The 25310-nt window shown below is 44.8% G+C and overlaps 1 protein-coding gene across 1 annotated transcript in view; it reads right to left on the reverse strand.

Moving 5' to 3' along the window:
• The window catches only part of LOC126995288 (kin of IRRE-like protein 2), a 299367-nt gene extending 274383 nt beyond the window's left edge, over positions 1–24984 (reverse strand). The window contains exons 1-2 of the mRNA XM_050854777.1: positions 24780–24984; positions 24149–24483 (exon numbers count right to left, since the gene is read on the reverse strand). The gene's annotated coding sequence lies outside the window, so the exon portion shown is untranslated. The remainder of the gene's footprint in view (positions 1–24148; positions 24484–24779) is intronic.
• Between the last annotated feature and the right edge of the window lie 326 nt (positions 24985–25310).

A 25310-nucleotide genomic window follows, 5' to 3' on the forward strand; every position in this document is an offset into this window, starting at 1 on the left:
TTTCGTCTTTTTTCTTTCGTTTTTGCTTTAACATTTTTTTTGTTTTTACGCCCTCGGGGTATGAGCGTACAACCTGGCGGATGTACTATTTTTCTTTTTAGAAGTGGGGTGAGGATGAGGGTGTTGTGGGGGAAGGATATGCTAGAGTAAGGAGGCATTGTTCTGGTGGTGGTGATGGTCCGTGTGTGTGTGTGTGTGTGTGTGTGTGTGTGTGTGAGTGTGTGTGTGTGTGTGTGTGTGTGTGTGTGTGTAATAATAATAATAATAATAATAATAATAATAATAATAATAATAATAATAATCGGTTTATTAAGTGATTGCAGCTGTAAAGCTGAAAATATACATGTTAAAAATACAATATTGAAATAAAATAGAAAAAAAAAAGTACAATGTGAAACGGGTATAGGGGGTCTGGGGTGGTGGGGGGGGGAGGTGAGGTGGTGGAATGCAGTGCGTTAGTGCTGAAGGAGGCGGTGTGGTATTCCGGGTGAGGGGTCAGGTGTTTAAGCCCCAGGTCAACCCCAGGTCAAAAAAGGGTCAGGTCGCAGTTGATGGCAGGGGTGCAGGTAGAAGCGGTGTCGGCCGTCACTCAGCTTAGCTGCTAATCTCTCAAGTCGGTGAGACAAGATAGGAAGAGGTGGACCGAGAAGCGGAAGGCGTGGGAACATCAAAATGTCTGCACTGCCCCATGCCACTTGCCCCTGCCACTTGCCCCAACCATGACTCCACCTGAGTGACGGGCCTCAACACTGCACTGCACCTGAACCGAATTCTCCCAGCAGCATGATGGTCGGGCTGGTGTACCTGGGGGTACCTGGGGCCCGGCGTCGGCTGGATGGTTAGGCGGTGTCGACGTCACACTGGCCATTACTACTCTTCATTGTCTTCACGGCACCACAAACGCACTGCACTCACTTTCTCTCACCATGATTAAGCTTGTCACAAAAGTTTCTTACAGTGTTGGGTTATTGATGAAAAGGGAGAGGGGGATGGAGGGGAAGGGGAGAGGCCAACAGGCTGGCCCCAGACTGCTCCTTACGGAGCGCCGTGACCCATGTCTGACCTCGGTCAGGTCTGGGCCACAAGTGTGTGCGTGTGTACACGCACGCACGAGCAACAACAATGCAATGCTGTATTTAGTTGCGAATGACAATATTTCAGTCATTCTGTATTATCCCGCTAAACAAAAATTCATACATATTAGGCTCTGAAAAATCATCAACATCAAAAAAATCAGCTCAAGCAAAACAAAAAAGTGACAAAATTGCAATGTAATACTGATACCATTAAAATTTAACATCTTTTCTCTCTCTCTCTCTCTCTCTCTCTCTCTCTCTCTCTCTCTCTCTCTCTCTCTCTCTCTCTCTCTCTCTCTCCTGTCTCTCTTTAATTTTTTTTTACGTGTTCGCCTATAGCGCCGGTAGGCTTTCTTCGGGGGCCTAGTGGATGGCCCAAGCCCGTCATGGCGCAGGCAATTTTTATAGTGGCGTCATTTATTTTTGGTTCATGCTGCCCCCCGGAACTCATTCTTGATTCACTTGGACGGTTTCTTCTAGAGTCCGGGTTGATGGGTGGTCTTCCGGACAGCATGTGGGTAGTCTTAGGATACTCGGCGGTGACTGAAAAATCACAGGTGGTCGTGTGGGGATTCAAACTCGCATCATCGAGCACGCGGTGAACGCAGGGCGCGCACGCTAACCTCACCCACCGCCTAAAGTGTCATTTTAATCAAAAATCTATTTTGCCCTTTTTTTACATATAATCACACTGATCATTAGCTGATATACTACGCATGCACGCAAACACACACACACACACACACACACACACACACACACACACACACACACACACACACACATTCACCCGCCCCAGGCCTATAAAACCCTACCCCTTCTCTCGGCCAAGCACCGGCTATTCTCATCTTACCAGCCAGGCTTAATTGGATACAAAAATATCTGTGTTCCCGTACACACACACACACACACACACACACACACACACACACACACACGAACAAACAAACAAACAAACAAACAAACAAACAAACAAACAAATAAACAAACACACACACACACACACACACACACACACACACACACACACACACACACACACGAACAAACACACACACACACACACACACACACACACACACACACACACACACACACACACACACACACACACACATACACACATCTATTTTACTTAACTTCATTACCCATTTAAAATTCTCCAGCTCATAATGTAGATTATTACCATTGGTTGTCTTTTCCTTTGGTCACTTCTCAGCTCTTCTCCATACGCCACATGACGGGCCGAACACACTGGTGGAAAACTCTTCGCTCTAAGCCTTGCAATATGTTCCCGCGCAGTTGCTATCCATATACAGGGGCCTTGTCCGCCCTCGTATGGAGTATGCATCTCACGTGTGGGGGGGCTCAACTCACACAGCTCTTCTGGACAGAGTGGAGTCTAAGGCTCTTCGTCTCATCAGCTCTCCTCCTCCTACTGATAGTCTTCTACCTCTTAAATTCCGTCGCAATGTTGCCTCTCTTTCTATCTTTTATCGATATTTCCACGCTGACTGCTCTTCTGAACTTGCTAACTGCATGCCTCCCCCCCTCCCGCGGCCCCGCTGCACACGACTTTCTACTCATGCTCATCCCTATACTGTCCAAACCCCTTATGCAAGAGTTAACCAGCATCTTCACTCTTTTATCCCTCACGCTGGTAAACTCTGGAACAATCTTCCTTCATCTGTATTTCCTCCTGCCTACGAATTGAACTCTTTCAAGAGAAGGGTATCGGGACACCTCTCCTCCCGAAATTGACTTCTCTTTCAGCCACCTCTTTTGATTCTTTTTTAGGAGCAGCGAGTAGCGGGCTTTTTTTATTATTATTTCCTTTTTTATGTGTGCCCTTGAGCTGCCTCCTTTGTTGTAAAAAAAACAAAAAATACAACATGGTCGACATGCGGAACACTCCTTAACGAAGAGCTGCAGGCCATGTATAACAGTGGGTGTGTTGGGCGCCCAGACGAAATGAAGTATGCACAGAAAATGCTTGTGGCCGTCGGTGTGAAAATAGTCGGTGTGGTCTCCCAGGATCACCAACATGTCTGATTTTCTCTCTCTCTCTCTCTCTCTCTCTCTCTCTCTCTCTCTCTCTCTCTCTCTCTCTCTCTCTCTCAAACCTTTCAATTTCTTTATTCGGTAAATAATGATATGTGCTTTCTAGAATAAATGGTGAAGAGTAGAACAAGATACTACGGAAGAGGAGGAGGAAGAGGAAACATGGAAACATGGACTAGCAGGCAGCAGAAAGCCTGCTGGCTCATTACTAGGCTGCCTGCGTTCAGTGATTCAATCAATCCGTTTGCCATAGGAGTGGCTTGCAGGGAAGGATTAAAGCACTTGTGTATCTACTCTTGGGAGCGTTCAGTTCACTCCCGATGCAGCAAAGTGGCGATCAATGCGTTTCTTGAAGGAGTTGATGGTCTCTGCGCTAACCACTTCAGCAGGAAGGCTGTTCCAGTGGCGAACAACTCTATTCGAGAAATAACTCCTGCCGATGTCGGTATTGCATCGCCTTGCTTGAATTGTTTTTCCGTTGTTTCTTGTTCTCAGGTTGGTTTGTAGCGTGAAGAGTTTGGAGTGATCAACGTTGCTGAGCTTGTTCAGGTACTTAAAGACTTGTATCATGTCTCCCCGCTGGCGTCTCTTTTCCAACGTGAAGAGGTTGAGTCGCTCGAGTCGCTCTTCATAGGGCTTCGTCCTCAGTGATGGTATCATCTTCGTGGCGCGGCGCTGTACTCTCAAGTAATTCAATGTCTTTCCTGTAATTAGGAGACCAGAATTGCACGGCGTATTCCAGGTGGGGCCTTACCAGCGAATTGTACAAGGATAACATAACTCCCGGCGTCTTGTATTCGAAGTTCCTCGATATGAACCCAAGCATTGTATTGGCTTTCTTACAGGCGGACTTGCAGTGTTTTATTTGTTTCAAGTCACTGCTGATGGTGACCCCGAGGTCTCTTTCCTCTTGCACAACATGTAGTGGTTCGCCACCCATGTGGTATGTGTAATTGCTGTTTCTGAATCCGATATGCATTACTTTACATTTGGCAGTGTTGAAGGACATCTGCCATTTTTCTGACCACCGAGTGATCTGGTCCAGGTCTCTCTGGATAATTTCGCAGTCTGCCGTTGTGAGGGCCTTCCCACCCACCTTTGTGTCGTCGGCAAATTTTGAAAGATTGAATTTCAATCCTAGTTCTAGGTCGTTGATATATATGATGAAAAGTATGGGTCCCAGCACTGACCCCTGTGGCACTCCACTTGTGACCGGGAGCCACTCGGAGGCCTGTCCGTTGAGTACAACTCGTTGTTTTCTTCCAGTGAGCCAGTCCTTGATCCACGCTGTCAGATTGCAGCCTAATCCCGCCGACTTGAGTTTCTTGAGGAGTCTTTCGTGTGGCACTTTGTCAAAGGCTTTCTGAAAGTCTAGATATATAACATCGCTGGGGATATGATTATCCCAGTTTTCATAGATACCTTGGAAGAAGTCCAATAAATTGGTTAAGCATGAGCGCTTGTTCCTGAAACCGTGCTGAGCATCGGAAATGATGTTGTTGTCTTCAAGGAACCTAACGAGTTTGTCTCTGATGATCTTCTCGAGGATTTTTCCCGCCACAGAGGTCAGGCTGATTGGTCTGTAGTTTAGGGCCACACTTTTGTCTCCCTTTTTGTAGATCGGAGTTACATTCGCTTGTTTCCAGTCTTTTGGGACTTTGTTTTGTTGTAGTGACAGATTGTAGATGGTGGTGAGTGGCTTGAGGATTTGCTGCTTGAGTTCCTTGAGCAGCCTGGGTGACAAGTCGTCGGGTCCGGTGGACTTGTTTGTCTCGAGTTTGTCTAGGTACTTTTTCACATCCCGTTCTTCGATTGTGCCAATTTCTAAGGGAGTGATTCCCATCGGTGGGGTAGGGCTCTCGGGTACGGACTGGGTATTCTCGACCGTGAACACAGACGCGAAGTTTCTGTTTAGGATTTCGACCATTTGTCTACTGTCCTGTGTTAGTACGTCACTTTCATCTTTTAGGAGACCGATATTGGTTTTTGTCTTCTTTTTGGTTCTTATATACGTGAAGAACTTTTTCGGGTTGGACTTGGCTTCGCGTGCAATTTGCTTTTCATAGTCGCGTTTACGCTGGCGAATGAGTGTTCTGCAAGCTCTGAGGCTTTGATGGTAATGTTCGCGTGCCTCGTCAGTGCCGTTTTCTTTGAGCGAGTTGTATTTTCTCTTCTTTAAATTAATCGCCCGTCGAACCTGGGTAGTCATCCATGGTGGGCTTGTGGCATTATTTGTTCTCCTTGTCTTCATGGGAACAGTTGTTCTCTCTACCTCCAGGAGTTTGTTCTTGAAGCCATTCCACGCTCCGTCCACAGGAGTGTAGGTCATGGGTTCCCAAGTTGTCTGGGTTAGCAGCTCACGAGCGAAATTAAAATTGGCTCTTTTGTAGTCTGGAATCTTGGACGTGTTTTCGGTGAGTTCATGGTCTGTTCTGATATTTAGGCGGATTAGGTGATGGTCGCAACCATCCAGCTTTTCGCCGACTTGACATTCACGTGTGAGATCTAAATCACTCACGAGTACTAGGTCTAATATGTTATTTTCCCTCGTCGGTTGGGTAACAATCTGAGTAAGAAAAGTGTCTTCTAACATTTCGAGCAATCTGTTACCCTCCCGATCTCCAATCATCGTGGTCCAGTCAATGTTGGCACAGTTAAAGTCCCCGATAATGACTGCTTGTTTGTTTTGCGTTACGGTGTGGATTTCTTCGTACAGCGCTTCGTCGTCCGCTTCTTGTTGCTTTGGAGGTCTGTAAACGGTTCCAATCGTTATTTTGTTGTGCTTGCTAGTCTCCAGTTCAACATATACTGTGTCATATTTCTCTGAGTCCCTTTTGGTTACTTCCACGGCAGGGTATTTGTTCTTGACGTAACAGATAACACCTCCTCCTTTCTTGTGAAGTCTGTTTTGTAGAAGCTCTCGTAGCCTGGAATTGAGAATTCGGTCATTAGGTGGTCAGAGGTGGCCCACGTTTCGGTGATGGCAATCACGTCCGGACTTTCTACGTCAACGTAGGCAAGTAGCTCATCCCGTTTGGGTATTAAGCTCCGCGCGTTGGTGTATAGGACAGAAATGTCCTTCTTGACTTCAGTGCTTCGAGGCACAGTAGTCCGGTGTCTGCGTGTTTTCTGTTGGGGGCGTTGGTGTATGATGGGCGGGCTCTACTGGTTGTTTGTTTACGATACTTTGGGGCACCTCACGCGACCGGAGTTTTTTGAGTACATTTGTTCTTCCTCGTTAAGCAGACTACCAAGCCGTGCTGAGCCAATCGCATTGAGGTGAAGACCGTCAGGACGGAAAAGGTCGGGGTTGTCAAAGAAATGATCCCACACATTTGCGAACGAAACTTCCTCGTCCTGACAGAGGTGCTTCAGTCTGTTGTTGATGTTTGACGCCTTTCTGTGGAAGCCTGTGAAGGCGTTGATTCTCGGAAGAATCCCGGAGACAATGATGTGGCGTGACTTCTCCTTGTAGCGGCGGATTACTCGTCGGTAGTCGGCTAAAATTTCCTCCGTGCGCGTTGTTTGAACGTTGTTCGTGCCAGCGTGCAAAACAAAGAGTGTGTCCTGTTCCGTGCGGTCTGAGACGAGGTCTGCCGCTTCTTCTATATCTTGTAGTTTTGCACCAGGGGAGGAAAAGAAGGAGGAGGAGGAGGAGGAGGAGGAGGAGAAGAAGGAGGAGGAGGAGGAGGAGGAGGAGGAGGAAGAGGAGGAGGAGGAGGAGGAGGAGGAGGAGAAGGAGGAGGAGGAGGAGGAGGAGGAGGAGGAGGAGGAGGAAAAGGAGAAGGAGCAGGAAGAAGAAAGGAAAATAATGATCAGGAGAAGAAAGAAGTGGAGAACTGATGAGTAATATGACAAATACGAAAACACTGAAGAAAAAATGAGAGAACAATTTCTCAAATGAGGAGGAACGGGAGGAGGAGGAGGAGACGACGACAGATGAGGATGAGCATTAGGAGGAGGGAGATATCATCGCAAAGAGGATGATAATTGTGGAGATCCGCAAGGGGAAAAAGGGCGAGGCAAGAGAGGAAACTAAGAAATAGAGGAAGAGAAGGGGAGGGCGAGTAGGAAGGGAAGAGCAATAAAGGAATGAGAGTGGATGAGGAGATAGCGAGGGGAGAAGAGACTAAGCCCTGTTATGAAGGGATAACACAGAGGTGAAGAGAGGTGAGGTGAGGTGAGGTGAGGTGAGGTGAGGTGAAGTGGGGTGAGGTGGGGTGAGGTGAGGTGAGGTGAGGTGAGGTGAGACGAGGAGAGGAGAGGAGAGGAACACAAACAAAAGAACAAACAACAGCAGACCTGCTGGTCCTTACGAGACTGTTTGTGACAAGCTACACTAACTATCTAATCAAAGGTGGAAGATGAAGGACAGCAAAGGCGAGGGCTCCTCGCCACCTCCAGCCAAAGCTGGCAGGAAAGAAAGAAGAACCCTGCAGCTTGGAAAAACTGCATGGAAATTATGTAGGAAAGAGGAAAGAACTACCATTACTGCTACCGCTAACCGGGCGATAAAAACGGACAAGGACACCACTATTCGAAAAAACTTAACGTCATAACGACAATGAGTAATATCTTAGTTGCTGGTTGGATTCAAAATACTTGTCTAATCTATTCTTGAAGGCCGTAACTACTGTACTATCAACGATATCACAAGGTAGAGAATTCCAAACATTAACGACTCGATTGAAGAAGTGTTTGGCTTCGTGCGACCAGAATATTTTACCACTTATCTTGAAATTGTGATTTCTTCTTGTTCTGTTTGATCGATCACTTTTAAATTAATCTTCCGCATTAATATCACTGAATTCTTTAAACATTTTAAACACTTCTATTAGTTCGCCTCGCATTCTTCGTCTTGATAGGCTGAATAAATTTACTTCTTTAAGCCTTTGTTCATAAGATAAATTTCTCAATCTAGGAATCATTTTTGTTATTCTCCGTTAAACCCGTTCTAACTTTTCTACGTCTTTTCTGTAATAGGGAGACCAAAACTGTACACAGTACTCTAGATGGGGTCGAAACAGCGAATTGTACAGTTTTAATATTACTTTTTTCCGATTTAATATTAAAGACTCGTCTGATGAAGCCAACCAGTTTGTTTGCAGTTTTAACTACCTCTCAACAATGCTGACCGGGCTTTAAATCGCTTCATGTAGTGATTCCAATATCCTTTTCTTTACTTACTGCAGAAAGTTGTTGGCCATTCATTACGTACTGAACGCGATTGTTACTGCTTCCGATGTGTAACACTCTACAGTTGTCAACGTTAAAGTTCATTTGCTATTGATTGGCCCAACGTGCAAGTCGATGTAGATCTGATTGTAAAGCTTCTCCGTCGAATGTCGTAGTTACCTTACTAGCGATTTTTGTGTCATCAGTAAAGTTTGATATTTTGCAAGTAAGCCCGTCATCGATATCAGTAACATAAATTAAGAAGAGCATGGGACCAAGCACTGATCCTTGAGGTACGCCACTTCTGACATTGAGCCAGTTAGATGAAACACCGTTTAGAACTACTCTGTTGCGCTCAGAGAGCCAGTCCACAAGCCAATTGTGAATGTTACCCGAGATACCGTGCGCCAATAGTTTACTGAGCAATCGTTTGTAGGGGACCTTATCAAATGTCTTTTGAAAATCTAGATATATGACATCTACTGATCTGTTTTCATCGAACACCTCAAAAAATATAATGAAAAAAATCAAGTAAGTTAGTTAAACACGAACGTTTACTACGGAGACCATGTTGGGAATTATTTATTATATTATTTTCTTCGAAGAATTTCACCATATTGTCGCGAATGATAGTCTCTATTAACTTACAAACAATCGATGTCAGGCTAATTGGTCGATAGTTTCCTGGGTGAGACTTGTCCCCCTTTTTGAAAATTGGTGTGACATTTGCTAGTTTCCAATCCGAAGGAACTTTTCCAGCTATTGAAGATTTATAGCATTAAATAGAGAACGGTTTACAAATTTGATGTTTAATTTCTTTTAAAATCCTAGGGGTAATTTTGTCTGGACCAGGAGCTTTGCTTACTTTAATCGTTTCAAATGTGCATAAAATGTCACTTTCTACGATGAGCACGCCATTTAAAAAAAAATTCGGTCCTTCTAACCTCCGGCGGTTGAGGTGATAAACAATCTTCGTTGGTAAATACGGATGCGAAAAAGTTATTTAGGATTGTAGCCATTTCATTTTCATCATTCGTGTAGTTATCATTATCATTAGCAAGCGGTCCGATACTACAAGTGAGTGACTTTTTATTAATTACATACCTGACAAATTCTTTAGGATTTACTTGTTTCCGCCATATATTCTTCGAGATTTTTGTTGCTTCGTTTTTGATTTCGCGGCAAATTCTGTCCAACTCTAGTTTGTCAGCCTCACTCTGGGTTGATATGTGTCTACAGTATACGCATTTTTTTTATTTTTTTTAAGAGAGAGGCTATTTTTAATTTCGTTATTCCACCATTTGAATTTCTTATGGCATTTAATTTCGTTATTACACCATTTGGATTTCTTATGGCATTGTTCAATATTGTGGTGAAGGCCTCCCACGATTTATCAATATCTGTTTCCGTCGAAATTACGGTTCAGTCAGAACTACTTGAAATTCATCGGAGTCTTACGAAATTCGCTCTCTGATAGTCTGGCACCTTTTTTTTTAGTAGCAGTTACTTTACTTTCATTCATCATGATGCTAAATGTGATTGTTCGGTGATCGCTTGAACTAAAAACTGGACCAACATTTACTTCGTTAACTAGATCAGCTCTCGTTGAAAAGATAAGGTCAAGTATATAATTTTCCCGAGTCGGTTCTTGAACGTATTGATGTAAATCACTTGCTAATAAATTTGTGTACAGGTCGAGCCCTGTATGAGAGTTCAACGGTTCGCCCCATCTCTTAACGCGTGGTCGATATAAAGAGTCTGCTTTGGCGGTCTATGGATTTGTCCAACTACTATTTTACGAGACTTATTTTTAATTTCAAAGAAGACTGTGTCCACATTGGTTATAATATCTGTTTTCACGGATACTGGATGGAGAGAGTTGTGGATATATAAGATAACGTCTCCACCTGTCTGTTCTCTCTTTCATGGCTAAACATAGTATAACCCGGTAATCTATATTCCGCATTGAAATATCTATTTGCAGTGTTTATCCAAGATTATTTGACTCCGATGATGTGATAATGATTTGTAGCTGGGAGTGCTTCTAAGTCTTCAAATTTGTTCCGAAGGCTACGAGCGTTTATACAGCAAGCTTTAATGTGATTCGAGTCGGGGGCTGTGTGGATTGAGTGCTCCCTCACGGTGGAGCTGCTGGTGTTCTCACCTTGGCGTTTTTTGGCTTTCGAAGAGCCACTTTGTTACAGAGCAGCCCCCGAAACGGGCTGCTCCAATAGGGTTTAAGTGGATGGCATCGGCAAGGGACAAGTCCGAATCGTAGTAAGAACTGCTCCACAAATTAGCGAACAGAACGTTTTCTTGTGAGCAAAGGGACTGAAGTCTGTTGTTCGTGCTGAAGGCCTTATTGTAAAAGCTAGATTCGGTACCGACCCTCGGGAGGATTCCTGAGATTATGATGTTACTGGCATCCGTTTTTTGTTTATACTGCTTGATCATGCGACGGTATTTTTTCAAGCAGTTCCTCAGAACGGGTTGTCTTTACGTCATTTGTGCCCGCGTGAATGACAAAGAGGGTGTTTCTAGCAGCATTTCTCGTGACATCATTGCACGCTGCGGTGATATCGTCCAGTCTGGCACCTGGATAACAGTAACGTTTTCTGCGGCCGTTTGATGAACAACCACATAACTCAACCAGCTGGCCTCGCACCATAGAGTCCCCAACTAGGTGAGTCTCAAACTTATTCTCCATGGTGTTTGTCAGCACCTGGAACCTTTTGAAGGTAGTGGGGGTCAGTAAATGTTTCGTTGCCTGCTTCGGTTTGGCTCCATTCCTTACAAGTTGGAACCCGTCATCCTGTGATGCAGGAAGAGAAGCGTTATGTGGGGCAGGCTGGGAGTTGGCCTGTGAGGCAGGCTGGGAGTTAGCCTGTGAGGCAGGCTGGGAGTTTGCCTGTGAGGTAGCCTGGGAGTTAGCCTGTGAGGCAGGCTGGGAGTTAGCCTGTGAGGCAGGCTGGGAGTTAGCCTGTGAGGCAGGCTGGGAGTTAGCCTGTGAGGCAGGCTGGGAGTTAGCCTGTGAGGCAGGCTGGGAGTTAGCCTGTGAAGCAGGCTGGGAGTTAGCCTGTGAGGCAGACTGGGGCTTAGTCTGTGAGGTAGGCTGGAAGTTAGCCTGTAAGCAGGCTGAGAGTTTGCCTGTGAGACAGGCTGGGGGTTAGCCTGTGAGGCAAACTGGGGGTTAGCCTGTGAGGCAGGCTGGGGGTTAGCCTGTGAGGCAGGCTGGGAGTTAGCCTGTGAGGCAGGCTGGGAGTTACCCTGTGAGACAGGCTGGGAGTTTGCCTGTGAGGCAGGCTGGGGGTTAGCCTGTGAGGCAGACTGGGAGTTAACCTGTGAGACAGGTAACTCGTCCTTCCGTGAAGCAGGAGGGTCGTTTAGAGGGGTCACAGTCTCGGTGGAGGGCCTCTCCACCATCGATGGTGGAGTCACTACCACATTGCTAGCAACAAATTCCTGAAGGGCTTCAAACTTCTTTTCAGGGTCATGGTGTTTATTTTTCCATGCGGTCAAAGCCTGCGAAAGTTTTAATCTTTGAATACAGAGGCGACAAGTTTTACTCAGATCGTAGTACTGAGCTGCAAATCGTCCGGAACAGACGTCACACCGAAGGAGTATCGAAGGCATTGTAAGAAATTGATACAGGTTCACAATTTGGGCAAATATCAAAAGCGCTCTCGATATTATTTAAAGTGTGACCATATATTGAATTGTATAAAGAATGTGCATGGAAATTAGATACTGCTGTGTTAGATGCCTCCAACACTCGGAGTTCGCCCTCACAGGGTCCTGAAAACACCTCAAAGACCAATCGCTTGTCCTGAGCCTTTGTCACGAGATAGACTTTCACAACCCGTCGCTTTTCAGTTATTGTCCTCGTAGTTTTGTCCCATAGAACAGGGTCGGCGTGGTCACCCAGAGCAAAGCTGGCAAGGGAGGAGAGGAACCAGCAATTCGTTCTCAGTTTCCGAATCGTCTAACACAACTCCGCGACCCTTGCGAGGCCTGGCCAGTCGCACCTGTCACCAGGTGTTCTCCACCAACTCTAGAGAGTATCAGACGCCCTTCCAGAGAGAACAAAAAGCTGAAATATTCCTTGAGTATAAGAAAAACCCTCAGAAACTTCACCTAGAAGCCAGGAGGCATAACCTCAAAAGGCCCACGGAAGACATCTCTTTCAGGAAAAAAAGAACAAGAACCAGCTGCTATGCAGAATAGGGATGGGAGTTCCGTCGTTAGAGGGGAGGGACGGGGAGCTCACACCGACAACTGGTTCCCAGGGAGGCTTTTTAGTGTAGAGGTCGCCACACCCCTCTACACCGCAGGCCTAAATAACTAGGGCACGGTCCAGGTAACTAGGACCCTGAAACTCCACCCATTGTCTCATAAAGAGATCCTCTGCCTGCAGTCCAATCCACCACTGCTGCTGCCCAGCGGCTTCACCGTGACAGATCAGGTATTACACCTTGTCCAAGGATGACCTGAGACTATGCAAGGCAGGGGCGTCTAGTTCCCTGAAGTGAAAACACTTCACCCTCATACCGAGAGAGAGAGAGAGAGAGAGAGAGAGAGAGAGAGAGAGAGAGAGAGAGAGAGAGAGAGAGAGAGAGAGAGAGAGAGAGAGAGAGAGAGACGTAAAATTCGTGAAAATTATAAATGATGAAATTTGCATATATAACCTCAAACGAGAAAACATAAGTTAATGTAGCTTTGAATATATTATCAATGTTATTATTATTATTATCATTATAATTATTACTGTTATTATTATTATTATTATTATTATTATTATTATTATTATTATTATTATTATTATTATTATTTTTATTATTACCATTATTATTATTATTATTATTAAGCCTGCTAAGCGGTGATTCTGCATATTAAGTGCTGTTATTACTATCATTATCATTTTTATTATAGTTAGTAGTAGTAGTAGTAGTAGTAGTAGTAGTAGTAGAAGTAGTAGTAGTAGAAGTAGTAGTAGTAGAAATAAAACCGAGAAAATAACCTGGAAAAATAAAACAACAACAAAAAAACACTACCCCTCCCCCAACGTCACACACCACACCACCACAATAAAAGGAATGTCACACAAACACCTTTACGCCGCATGCGCATGCACGAACACCGAGACGCACGCGCACGAACACATGAACGCACGCACGCACGCACTCGCAAGCAAGCGCACACACACACACACACACACACACACACACACACACACACACACACACACAGATAGATAGATAGATAGATAGTTTATTGACCACAGTTTATATTAAATTACATAACAATACGTGAAGCCTATAAATTCTCGCAAAGTGCTGTACAACCATGGAACAGTAATCTTGTATAAATCACATAATACACAAATAAAAGAAAACGCATAAAAATAAAGATAAAATCAGTTAATAGTGATAACACATTAAATTATCACTGACCAACTGTTGTCCAGCTACACACACAAATTATTGGCACAGTAAGTGATAAGACAGGCACGAATCATATTACCCCGCGAGATGAAATACAAGTACATAACCTAAAATGTAAACACACACACACACACACACACACACACACACACACACACACACACACACACACACACACACACACACACACCAATCCACCTGCCCACATTACTTGGTGAAAAAACCTATAATGCACCCCTCTCCTGCCTAGCTTCCTCCCCTCCTTCCCATCCTTCTGCTTCACTCCCTCCATCCCTCGTGTCACCAACGCCGTTACGCATTTTCCCACACTCCCCCTCCTCTTTCCCCTTCGTCTTCTGTCCATCACCTTTACTCTGCCCCGCCTCTCTCCCTTTCCTTCCCTCTCTCCCTCCTTCTTTCCATCACCCATACTTTAACGCATTCCCCGTCTTTCCTTCCTCCCTTCGTCCTCTGTCCCTCATCTGTACACTGCCCTACCTATCTCTTTTCCCTTGCGCTATCCCTTCCCCCTCCTTTCCCTCCTTTCTCTCCCTCACCCCATCACTCATCCACACACTCTTCGCCACTCTGCTTGTGTCCTTGCCTAAAAAATCGACGCATCAGCAGCCTCTGGAATAAAAGTGCTCTCTGGCCGGCTAATGGTCCCGGGGCCTGAAAATATTGTGGCACTCAGCAGTTTTACTATAATAAGGCTTGCTTCTCCCTTCTTCCCCCTTCTCCCTTTATTCTCCTCTTTCCCATATAATACCTTCACTTTTTATCTGCTCTACCTTGCCTCACCTCCCTGCCCGTCTCACCTGAAGGATCGCAGAACTCTGGACAAGTTGCTTTTTTTTTTTTTTTTTTTTTTGTGTGTGTGAGAGAGAGAGAGAGAGAGAGAGAGAGAGAGAGAGAGAGAGAGAGAGAGAGAGAGAGAGAGAGAGAGAGAGAGAGAGAGAGAGAGAGAGAGAGAGAGAGAGAGAGAGAGAGAGAGAGAGAGAGAGCGGGCCCGTGTGTAATAGACGAAGGAAAGGGCATAATAAAAAAAAAAGGCGTTTGAAGGGTAGAGTGAAGATTTGAGAAAAGGGAAAAAAAGAAAGGAAATGATTGGGGGATAAGGGTAGGAGGGACAAAGAAGAGAATAGTTAGAAGGGTTGGAAGGAGGGGAGAAGGAGGGAGTAAACGAAATAGTTAAAAAAAAAAAATGAAGACAAGAGTAAAGGCAAGTTGAGTCAAGATAAACAAAATGTGTTGGGAGAAAAGTTGGGAGACAGGAGGTCGAGAAAAGAGGAATTGGGAGAAAAAGCAAGAGAAAAGAAAAAAAGGACAAAGAGGCAAGTAGTGAGAAGAGTTTTAAAAGGAAGTAAGGAAATGAGGAGTTGGAAGATGAAAAAATAATGTAATAGGTGTAGGGAACTGGGATAAGGGTTTGGAAATATGGATTAGTTCCATGATAAAAACGCGATAGGAGGAAGGAGACTCGGAAAATATCAGAAAAGGGGAGAAATAATGGAGAAAAAAAAGGTCAAGGGGTTTGGCAAAGAAGCAGAGAAAAACGCAGGCAGAAATTTTCTGCCTGCGTTTTTCTGTGTGTGTGTGTGTGTGTGTGTGTGTGTGTGTGTGTGTGACTGAGTGTCTGCAAACGCTGTCTCGACGGCAGTGTGTGTGTGTGTGTGTGTGTGTGTGTGTGTGTGTGTGTGTAAAAGTTGTCTATAATAATAATAATAATAATTATAATCATAATAATAATAATAATAATAATAATAATAATAATAATAATAATAATAATGTGTGTGTGTGTGTAAATAAATATTATTATTATTACACATTATTATTATTATTATTATTATTATTATTATTATTATTATTACTATTATCATTATTATTATAGACAACTTTTACACACACACGAGTTGTCTTGATGAGAGTGTGTGTGTGTGTGTGTGTGTGTGTGTGTGTGTGTGACATGTTCATCAGCCAACTGCTACAATCACGGAATATTCAATGATTTTACCGATATAAATTAACAAAATAGTGGCAGTCATTGACGTGGTCTATCTCAGAAAAGCGTTTCTTGTCAGCTGCTGAGCAGCCTCTATTAGGTTGAGACTTTAGAGTGGAGACGCGTATGAGTAATACAGGAATCTGACACGCCCAGTACAGTATGTTTTAAGTGTCGTTGGGTATTTTTACTCCAACATCATTTAATAATTTATCTGAATGATCTACATAATTGTTTAATTAGGCAAAATATCATGAAATATAACATTTTTACATACAAAAAAAAATCCACGTTAAATCAGTATTCCCGCCATAATAATCCATAATGCTTCACTGAAATGTTCTCCCACAAGAGCCCCGACAAAAGCTAATCTATCCCGCAAATATGTTGGAATTCCCCAAGAAGTAGCAAAACTGGCCTTGCAGTCATATGCCACGGCAGTAACGGGCTGGGATTGCCAAATAGGCCGCTCAAAAAAGCCTACAGGAGGTATAGGCAGCACGTAAGAAAAAAACTACATTACACGGGAAATGATTACGTAAAGGAGTCGGAGGTATATTTACCGACTCCGACTCCGGCCAAAAGTAGCCGACTCCACCGACTCCGACTCCACACCCCTGCCAGAAAACATGAAGCGTAATGAAGCATGGAGAGAAGTATTTGAAAGAATAGGGAAATATTCAAAACAAGAACCAAGAATGAGGTGAAGAGTTTGGAGATGAAGAGGTAGGAGAGGAAGAGGTGTGGAGAGACTAGAAACCGTTGTAAGGAGGAAGAGGGAAAGGGACAATCGTAGTGCTGCAACAAATAGAGAATAAAGTGTCAGGGCATGGAGAGGAGTCGAACAGTGACGCAGGACATGAAGAAGAAAAGGTTTACAGGGGACAAAGAGTTAATACACACGAATGGAGAAAAATTAACCTATCTATATAGTAAAAATGTATGGCACTGAGTATGGTAGAGAAAACGAAGAAATAGACCTTAAGCTTGTCTGGCAAACTAGAACAATATAACAGAAGTAGAGAAAAGAAAGGTCAGTGGAATACATGAGCGTGGATACAAAAATATACTTGATAATAAGGGAGATACCGACCAGAACAGTAATCATTAATACTTCACAAGGGCGGACATGAATAACACTCGCTAATGAACACAGCCAGATACAACAGAGATAATCCACAGTGAAGGGAATGACTAGATGAACAGACAAATACATGACGTCAAGAAGATTGATGGAAGGCGTGCGTGATGAGACGTGAGAAGTGGGCCGGAGAGGAGAGGCGAGGGAGAGGCGGAGGAACAGGGTGGAGATGTGGAGAGTCGAGAAGGGGAGCGTAGGGAGAGGCGTGGCAGCGGAGTGGATAAAAGAGGGAAGGGAGGGGGGTCCTTCAATACATATTAGAACTAGAGAAAATGTCAAGGTTGGAACACACACACACACACACACACACACACACACACACACACACGGCCCGGTAGCTCAGTGGATAGAGCGTCTGCCTCACAACCAGAAGGACCGGGGTTCGATTCCCCAGCCGGGTGAAGATAAGTTGGGTTTATCTTCTTTCGCGTGTACCCCCTGTTCACCTAGCAGTGAGTAGGTACGCGACGTCAGGCAAGGAGTTGTGACCTCGTTGTCGCGATGTGTTGTGTGTGAGTCTTACCCAAAGATCGGTACTATGAGCTTTGTGCTCTTCCGTAGGGGAACGGCTGGCTGTCTCGAGAGAAACCCGCAGCAGACCAAGAGGTGAATTACACACACACACACACACACAGGTAGCAAATGAACCCTGACTCAATAACAGGTATATGCATAAGTACAGGTAAAATACGATCGCATAACAAGATTACAGCCAACGAGGATGTGTGGGAATCCGTGCGCATACGAAATGAACCCCGCTAGATCTATACACTGCCTCCTCCTTCCCTCGAACACTGGTTCGTTGGAGTAAATCTACGTGTAAGTGTTCCATAAGACTGTGTTCTTTATGGGGACTTTGTGTTTCGAGAAGCTTGCGAGAGAAAGGGACGGGAATAACAGGTTGGAGGGAGAATAAGGGATGAAGTACCTACGGCAGAGATAAGGAAAGAATGGAAAGAAGGAAGAAAAGAATGGTATAAAAAAAAAAAAACAGCGTAGGTTAGGCGAAGGAGCAGAGAAAATCGCTGGTTGAAAAATTGGAGCGTAAAGAAACACTGGACCTGGGGCAATAAAAGTAAGGACAAAATAAGGTAGCACAAATAAATGTTTGAATTAAATAATAAAACGAGAACCAAGAATAACGTGAAGAAGTCATATGAGATGAATGAAAGAGTTTGTAGGGGTGTGGATAGACAGACTCGAAAAAGATGAAAAAAGAGGTAGGAAGATATCAATCGTGCTCTAAAGATGATTAAAGGTGGGCTGCAGGGGGCAACATGAGCCAAGCAGGATGACGCCACTAAAAACACATGCCTGCGCCATTACGGGTTAGGGCCGACCATCAGGCCCCACCAAGAAAGCCGACCAGCGCCTTAGGCTAAAGCCAAAAAAAAATACAAACTTCATTGTTGTTACGCCTTTCATGGACTTTGAGGAGATATCTCTTCTCACGATGCAAGATATCGTCTCTATTCATGAAGTTACGATGAGAGGGAGAACAATAATAATATGAAGGTGGTACATTGAGAAAACGAGCAGAAGGGGAATCAGAGTTGAGTGGTGAAGGGGGTAGTGTGTGTGTGTGTGTGTGTGTGTGTGTGTGTGTGTGTGTGTGGTGGGGGGTGGGGATGGGTGGGGGAGGGGGGCTCTGATGAACGTACCCCAAAGTTTTCGTGCTCCGAGCTTCCAAAAGTTCTTACGTACGAGTGGACGCCTTAAATTTCACCATATTATCCCTTACGCCTATGCTGTGTTCTGAGTAGTATTTCAGAAAAAGAGAATAATAAAAAACACAGGCGACTTTATAACAAACACAAATACTCAAACACAGAAAATCAGATGAACGTAAAGACCGAGCACAACCTTCCTTCAAGATCTCAACGAAGACAAAACGAATCACAGGATAGACCGATAACAATGATGACAAGAAAAGGGATACAAACTAATGCCAATCAAGATCTTCGCTTCACATAACAACACGAATAAATCCCTTACTTGACAAGGAATGAGGATGGCAGGTGTGAAGTGGACGAAGGGTGGCTGAGGTGAAAGTAAAGCAAATTGGAGAGAGGGGAATGAAAAGGATGGACGGAATGGGAGGTGGCAGAGGGTAGCATGGACTGATGAGGGTGCGAGAGGAAGAGGAGTGCATGAAGCAGGAGGGAGAGTTTTAAAGAGGAATGCTGGAGTGAGGGGGAAGATGAGGACGGCAGGTGATGAAAGTGAGAGTGAAGATCTTGTAGGCTTGGAGAGAGAGAGAGAGAGAGAGAGAGAGAGAGAGAGAGAGAGAGAGAGAGAGAGAGAGAGAGAGAGAGAGAGAGAGAGAGAGAGAGAGAGAAATGTGAAGAGAAATAGTGTTATAAGTGAAGTGTGTAGAAATCAAATGAGATGGTACTCAGAGAAAGGGGTTGCAATGGAAGGGAGGAGAGGGGGAGAGGAGAAATTGACCGAAATTGACCCCCCTTTCGGCCACATCTTAGGATTCTTTACAGGAGCAGCAGGTAGCGGGCTTTTTTTGTTATTGTTTCCTTGTTTTGTGTGCCCTTGTGCTGTCTCCTTTGCTGTAAAAAAAAATAACAAGAGCCGGACTGAGATGCCAAAGAATAGAGTAGGAGAGATAAGGAGTAACTAAAAAAATATATATATATATACGTAACTGAAAGTGTTGGATGCAATGGAGGGGAGGAAGGAGTGGACAGTGGAAGATGAGAAAGACAATGAGAAAGACATATGGTGATGAAATAAAATTATATAGAATATTTGAAATGAATTGCATTAGAGAAGCATTTCGTGTCATTTACAGAAGGGGTGAACAAAAGAGATAGTAGATGGTGTGACGTGAGGATAGAAGGAGCGAAGGAGGGTGGGACATGAGAGAGGACGTGTGTGAAGTAAGGTTATGGGGAGAAAAAAAAAAACGGGTTGTGAGAAGTGGAGTGGGAGGTAATTGTCGTGGTGTTGGTTGCGTGGTGCCGGTTATGGGCTTGACGGCGCACCCACGCACGCACACAAGCAAACGCATGCACACGCGCACACACGCGCTCACACCATTAAGGCTACGCTCAACACATTACAGATAGGGAAAGAACTGCTCGTAATAGAACACACACACACACACACACACACACACACACAAACGCACAGCAAGGAACACGTACGAACACTGCCAATAATCTAAAACACACAAAGAAAACATTTAAGTGTATATTTCCACAAAGAAAAAGAAAAAGGAAACAACACTCGAAATACAAAAATCCGCTTTGTACACGAAGCACAAAAAAAGGGATTCATTTACCGGAAAACGTTTGAAGTTTCCGTGCTTTTTTATTTTACTTCCTGTTTGTTAATTAGTAAATAAAAGTTGCGCTGTGTTATCTTTTGGATCTGTGTTTGTCTGTATTTTTGCTCTCTCTCTCTCTCTCTCTCTCTCTCTCTCTCTCTCTCTCTCTCTCACCGGCACCAAATAACAATACCGCGGAACATTAATTTACAGAAAATCACAGCCACTCGCGTGCACCGAAACGTGGCGGCGGCGACGGCGACGGCGGCGGCGGCGCCGCTGGTGACGATGGTGGTGATGATGGTGACGGTGATGAGGGTGATGACAATAGTGGAGAGAGGATGATGGGCCAAACCCGGGGATGATGCATGTGGTGGTGGTGGTGGTGGTGGTTCCATTGGTGGTAGATGTGAGGGTGGTGGTGTCGGAGAGGTAAGGAGAACAATTCTAAGGATAATAATAATGAAAACCAAAGCAAATAAGAAGAGGAATGACTGCTATCGGCCTTTGCAACGATGATGACGGACAAAAAATAACTCACTCCAAAAACACACAAAACAAAACGTATATAAGAAAATTAAGAAAAAAACGCGAATGAAATTCAAATCATTAAAGTATTCATGAGGTAGGTGGGGGGAAGAAGTGGATGGGGTGAGGGCGGTGACTGGCTGGGAGAGGAAGGGGAAGAGGGGGAAAGAGAGGAGACGATAGTGTGATTTGTGGGAAAAGAGGAGAGTGGGAAGGAGTCGAGGGTGAAGGTCAGGAACGCGACAGGATAACTTGACAAAACGTGTTGGAGGAAAAGGAAGTGTGTGTGAAAGGAGGCGAGGGGAGGGTAAAGGGGAGGAGAATTGGGGAAGAGAAAGTGGGGAAAGTGAGGGGGAAGAGAGTGGAAAAGAAGGAAGAGAGGGGATGAACGTGATCAAAACTGGGGAGAAGAAAGTGAATGAGTGTGAGGAGAGGGTAAAGGGGACAGCGGGAAGGGAAAGAAAAGGGGAAAGTAACGTGAAGGTGAAAGGAAGGGAGAAACAGTCTAGTGAAATTTGTGGGGAAAGAGGAGAGTGGAAAGGCGTCAAAGGTAAAGTGGGTCAGGAAAGCGACAGGAAAACGTGACAAAACGTGTGAAAAGAAAGAGGAAGAATGAAAGGGATAGGAAATGGAGGAAGAATGAGAGGGATAGGAAAGGGAGGAAAAATGAGAGGGATAAGAAAGGGTGGAAAAGAAGGGAGAAAGGGGATGAACGTGATAAAGAGAGTTAATGTGTGTGAGGAGAGGGTAAAGAGGACAGGGGGAAGAAAAAGCAAAGGGGAAAGTGACGTGAAGGTGAAAAGGAAAGGAGAAATGGGGATGAACGTGGTACAAATTATACGGGGAGGAAAAGATAATTTGTCTGAGGGGAAAAGAGATGCTACAGAGGACGAGGCAAGTGCAAAAAAAATGGAGGGGAAATGGGGAAAAGGAAATGGGAAAGAAAACAAACGAGATAAAAAGCGAGAGGAGGAAAAAAATAATGTTTGGGGAGGGAGGGGAGAGTGAGGGGAAGGGAGGGGGAAGGAAGTGGAGAAAGGATATGAAGATATGAGTGAAAAAGGGAGGGGGGAGATGGACAGATGGGATAAGAAACGAGAAAAAATAAGGTGAATAGAGAGGAAAGGGGAAGAAGAAATATGGGAAATTAAAGGAGATAAGGAGGGGAGGGGGAAGAAAAATGTCATAAAAAGCTAGTGAGTGAGAGTGTGAATATGTGGAGAAGAAAAAGGAGAAAGTAGGGGAAGCGGACAGGGAAGGGGGAGAGGAGAGAGAGGTAGGGAGGAGGAAAAACGTCATGGAAGAGGCCACGTGAAAAAGAACCTCAATCCACACAAACTGTTGTCCTGCCACAAAATTAATTACCGCCGCGACGGTAATGGAAGCAACAACAAACTGCTTCCTCCTCCTCCTCCCCCTCCTCCTCATTCTCCTATTTTGAATCTTCCATCTTCTTTCTTTTTATACCTATCATTCTCTTTATCGTCCGCTTCGTTTGCCTCCTTCTAATGTAATACGTGTGGACCTTATTTTGTATGTATGCTCTCCTTTCATAACTGGCAGCTTTTCATTTTTTAGCCCCAATACCACCACCACCTCCTCCTCCTCCTCCTCTACCTCCGAAGCTTCCCAACTCAACTTCAATACTTCGCTGGCACCTCATGTCACTGACGAAACTATCAACACAATGACGAAAAAGTGAAAAAAAAAGTCAACAGCCAACTTCTCCTTTTCCTTCCTCTCTCACTCCACGTGATGGAGAGAGAGAGAGAGAGAGAGAGAGAGAGAGAGAGAGAGAGAGAGAGAGAGAGAGAGAGAGAGAGAGAGAGAGAGAGAGAGAGTGTGTTTCCTGAAATCGAACTTACACCCTATAAGAATTAATATATTTAGCGCTAATGACACTGCCAGTGGGAAGAGGGGGGGGCAGTGGAGAGGAGGATTAGGAGGAGGAGGAGGAGGAGGAAGACGGGAGAATAAGTAAATTTTTGGTGTGAGGAAAATTATTGTGTCCCTGAGTCAATAATGCCTTGGTATTTGATGGGCCAGGCAGCCTTATACTTTGGGAGGGGGGAGAGGAGAAGGAGGAGAAGGAGGAGGAGGAGGAGGAGATGAAGGTAGCGGGGTGGAAGAAGAGGATGATGAAGGACTTAAGTGGGTGGGAGAGGATTTGATATAGGATGAGAAGGAGAAGAAGCAAGAGCTGGAGGGAATTATGGTTATGGTAATAGAAGAGCTGTATAGTATGGAATTAGTGGAGGAGGTATAGAGTGTGCGGAGGAGGAGGAGGAGGAGGAGGGGGCGGCGGCGGAGGAGGAGGAGGTGAATAAAGGCAAGGGTAGGCGGTGGCTGAGTGGTTAGCGAGCGGGCCCCGCATTCGCCGCGCCATGGACGACGTCGGTTCGAATCCGCCCGATACCACCTGGGATTTTCAGAGCCATTTTTACAGTCGTCTCCGAATGTTCGGAAGACGATCCCTAACACGTTCGGGTGGCTTCTACAGTAGTAGTAGAAGTGTAGTAGTACTGTAGAAGCCACCTGAACGTGTCAGGGACCGTCTTCCGAACATTCGGAGACGACTGTAAGAATGGCCCTCAGTCACCGCTGAGTGGCCTAATAAGACTACCCACATGCTGTCCTGAAGACCACCCATCAACCCGGACTCTAGAAAAACCGTCCAGGTGAATCAAGAATGACTTCCGGGGGCAGCATGAGCCAACCACATATGGCGCCACTATAAAAATTGCCTGCGCCATGACGGGCTTGGGCCGACCACCAGGCCCCTGAAGAAAGTCTACCGGCGCTATAGGCGAAGACGTAAAAAAAAAAGAAAAAAAAAAGAAAAAAAAAAGGGGGTACGGCCAATGTTTGAATGAAAAAAACGTCCCAGAGGCAAAGAAAAAAAGATGAAGTGAAGTATAATGATGATGATAATGTGTGTGTGTGTGTGTGTGTGTGTGTGTGTGTGTGTGTGTGAGAGAGAGAGAGAGAGAGAGAGAGAGAGAGAGAGAGAGAGAGAGAGAGAGAGAGAGAGAGAGAGAGAGAGAGAGAGAGAGAGGCGTCAGAGATAAAAAAAAAACCTGAAAATAAAAAAGACTGCCTGACAGAAACATTTATAATCAATCACAAGAATAATTTTAACGAAGGAACGAAACATCACACAGACAACCTGACCGACTGCTCCTCTCCTCCTCCTCCTCCTCCTCCTCCTCCTCCTCGGTAGTTATAACTCATCGAAGTTCGAGCTGATTTTTTGTCGTTTCACCTAAATAAACTTTTTTTAGGTGCTGCCTTTAGCGCTGGTAGCCTTTCTTGAGGGACCTCTGAGTTACATTATACTCTCTCTCTCTCTCTCTCACTAAGGCACAAATCCCCATGATAAACTTTCCACACTCCTTCTTATCATCATTATCATCATCATAATGCTGCCAGGTGATGCAGACTTACCTGAGGAAGGCAGAACGAGGAGCCACAAGTTTAAAGTTTTCTGTTATTTCCGTCACTTATCTCCACATTCCTTTTTCTTCTCTTGTCTTTACTTTTCTTCCCTTCTCTACACTGTCATTTCTCTTCACTTTCTCTTTTTTCGCTCTCTTCTTTCTTTCACTCGTCTCAAAGGGCAAGATGGCAAAAAATAAACTATCTTGGTCTCTTGCTTTACATTCTCTTTTATCTATTTTTTTTCTTTCCGTATTTTTTTCCCTGATTCGTTTAATATTCTTCTTTCACTATTTTTCTCTCCCCTTTATGTCTAGGCACAAGGTCGGTCTATCCGAGATCGCCTTCAAAGTATGATGATGAGGAGGAGGAGGAAAAGGAGGGAAAGAAGATGAGGATAGGGATGATGATGGGGAGGAGGAAGAGGAGGTACTCGTTTAATATTTGAGTACACTCCAGGGAGGATGGACGCAACTCACGCAAGTATAAAATAAAAACACTGGACTTGGCCCTCACACTACCACAAAAAAAACATAACACACACACACACACACACACACACACACACACACACACACACACGTTTTACTCTTAGAGCCGTTTCAAAAGTCTGCGTGTTTTAGTAAAGTTTATTACTCACAACACTGCATTCCAATCGCCAGTTAATTTTCTACAATGTTCACCCCCTATACTGTATTTTTCCCTCACGTATTACTGTCGTTAATACCACACTTCCGTCCGGCGCCGCGGAAGGCCGTGAATGGAGCGGCCGGAGCGAGAAGCGAGGGAGCGAGCGAGTTGGAGGAAAGCAGGAGGCGAGGGGCCCGTATCTCCTCATGTGACCACGGACGAGAACCAACTGAGCACGGCGGAGAGCCGGAGACCGGAGAGTCGGAGACTGACACACCTCCTGCTTGGCTCTGTATCGAACGTGACACCCACCAGCCCCGCTGCTACCATTGCCTTGACCTCCTGTCATGCTACAGCATCAGGAAGCTATTACTATTACCGTCTTCAGCATGCTCCCGATCACTGTTATATCTGTGATTATCACTTTAATTTTATGATCACGCTCACATAATTTATGTTAATGGACGTGGATTTAGGAATTCACACAGACCAAAGAAGAAATGTGATGTATATAACAAAAATCTGCATAACAATACTCCAA

This window comes from Eriocheir sinensis, chromosome 7 (assembly GCF_024679095.1).
Source record: "Eriocheir sinensis breed Jianghai 21 chromosome 7, ASM2467909v1, whole genome shotgun sequence".
Lineage (NCBI taxonomy): Eukaryota > Metazoa > Arthropoda > Malacostraca > Decapoda > Varunidae > Eriocheir > Eriocheir sinensis.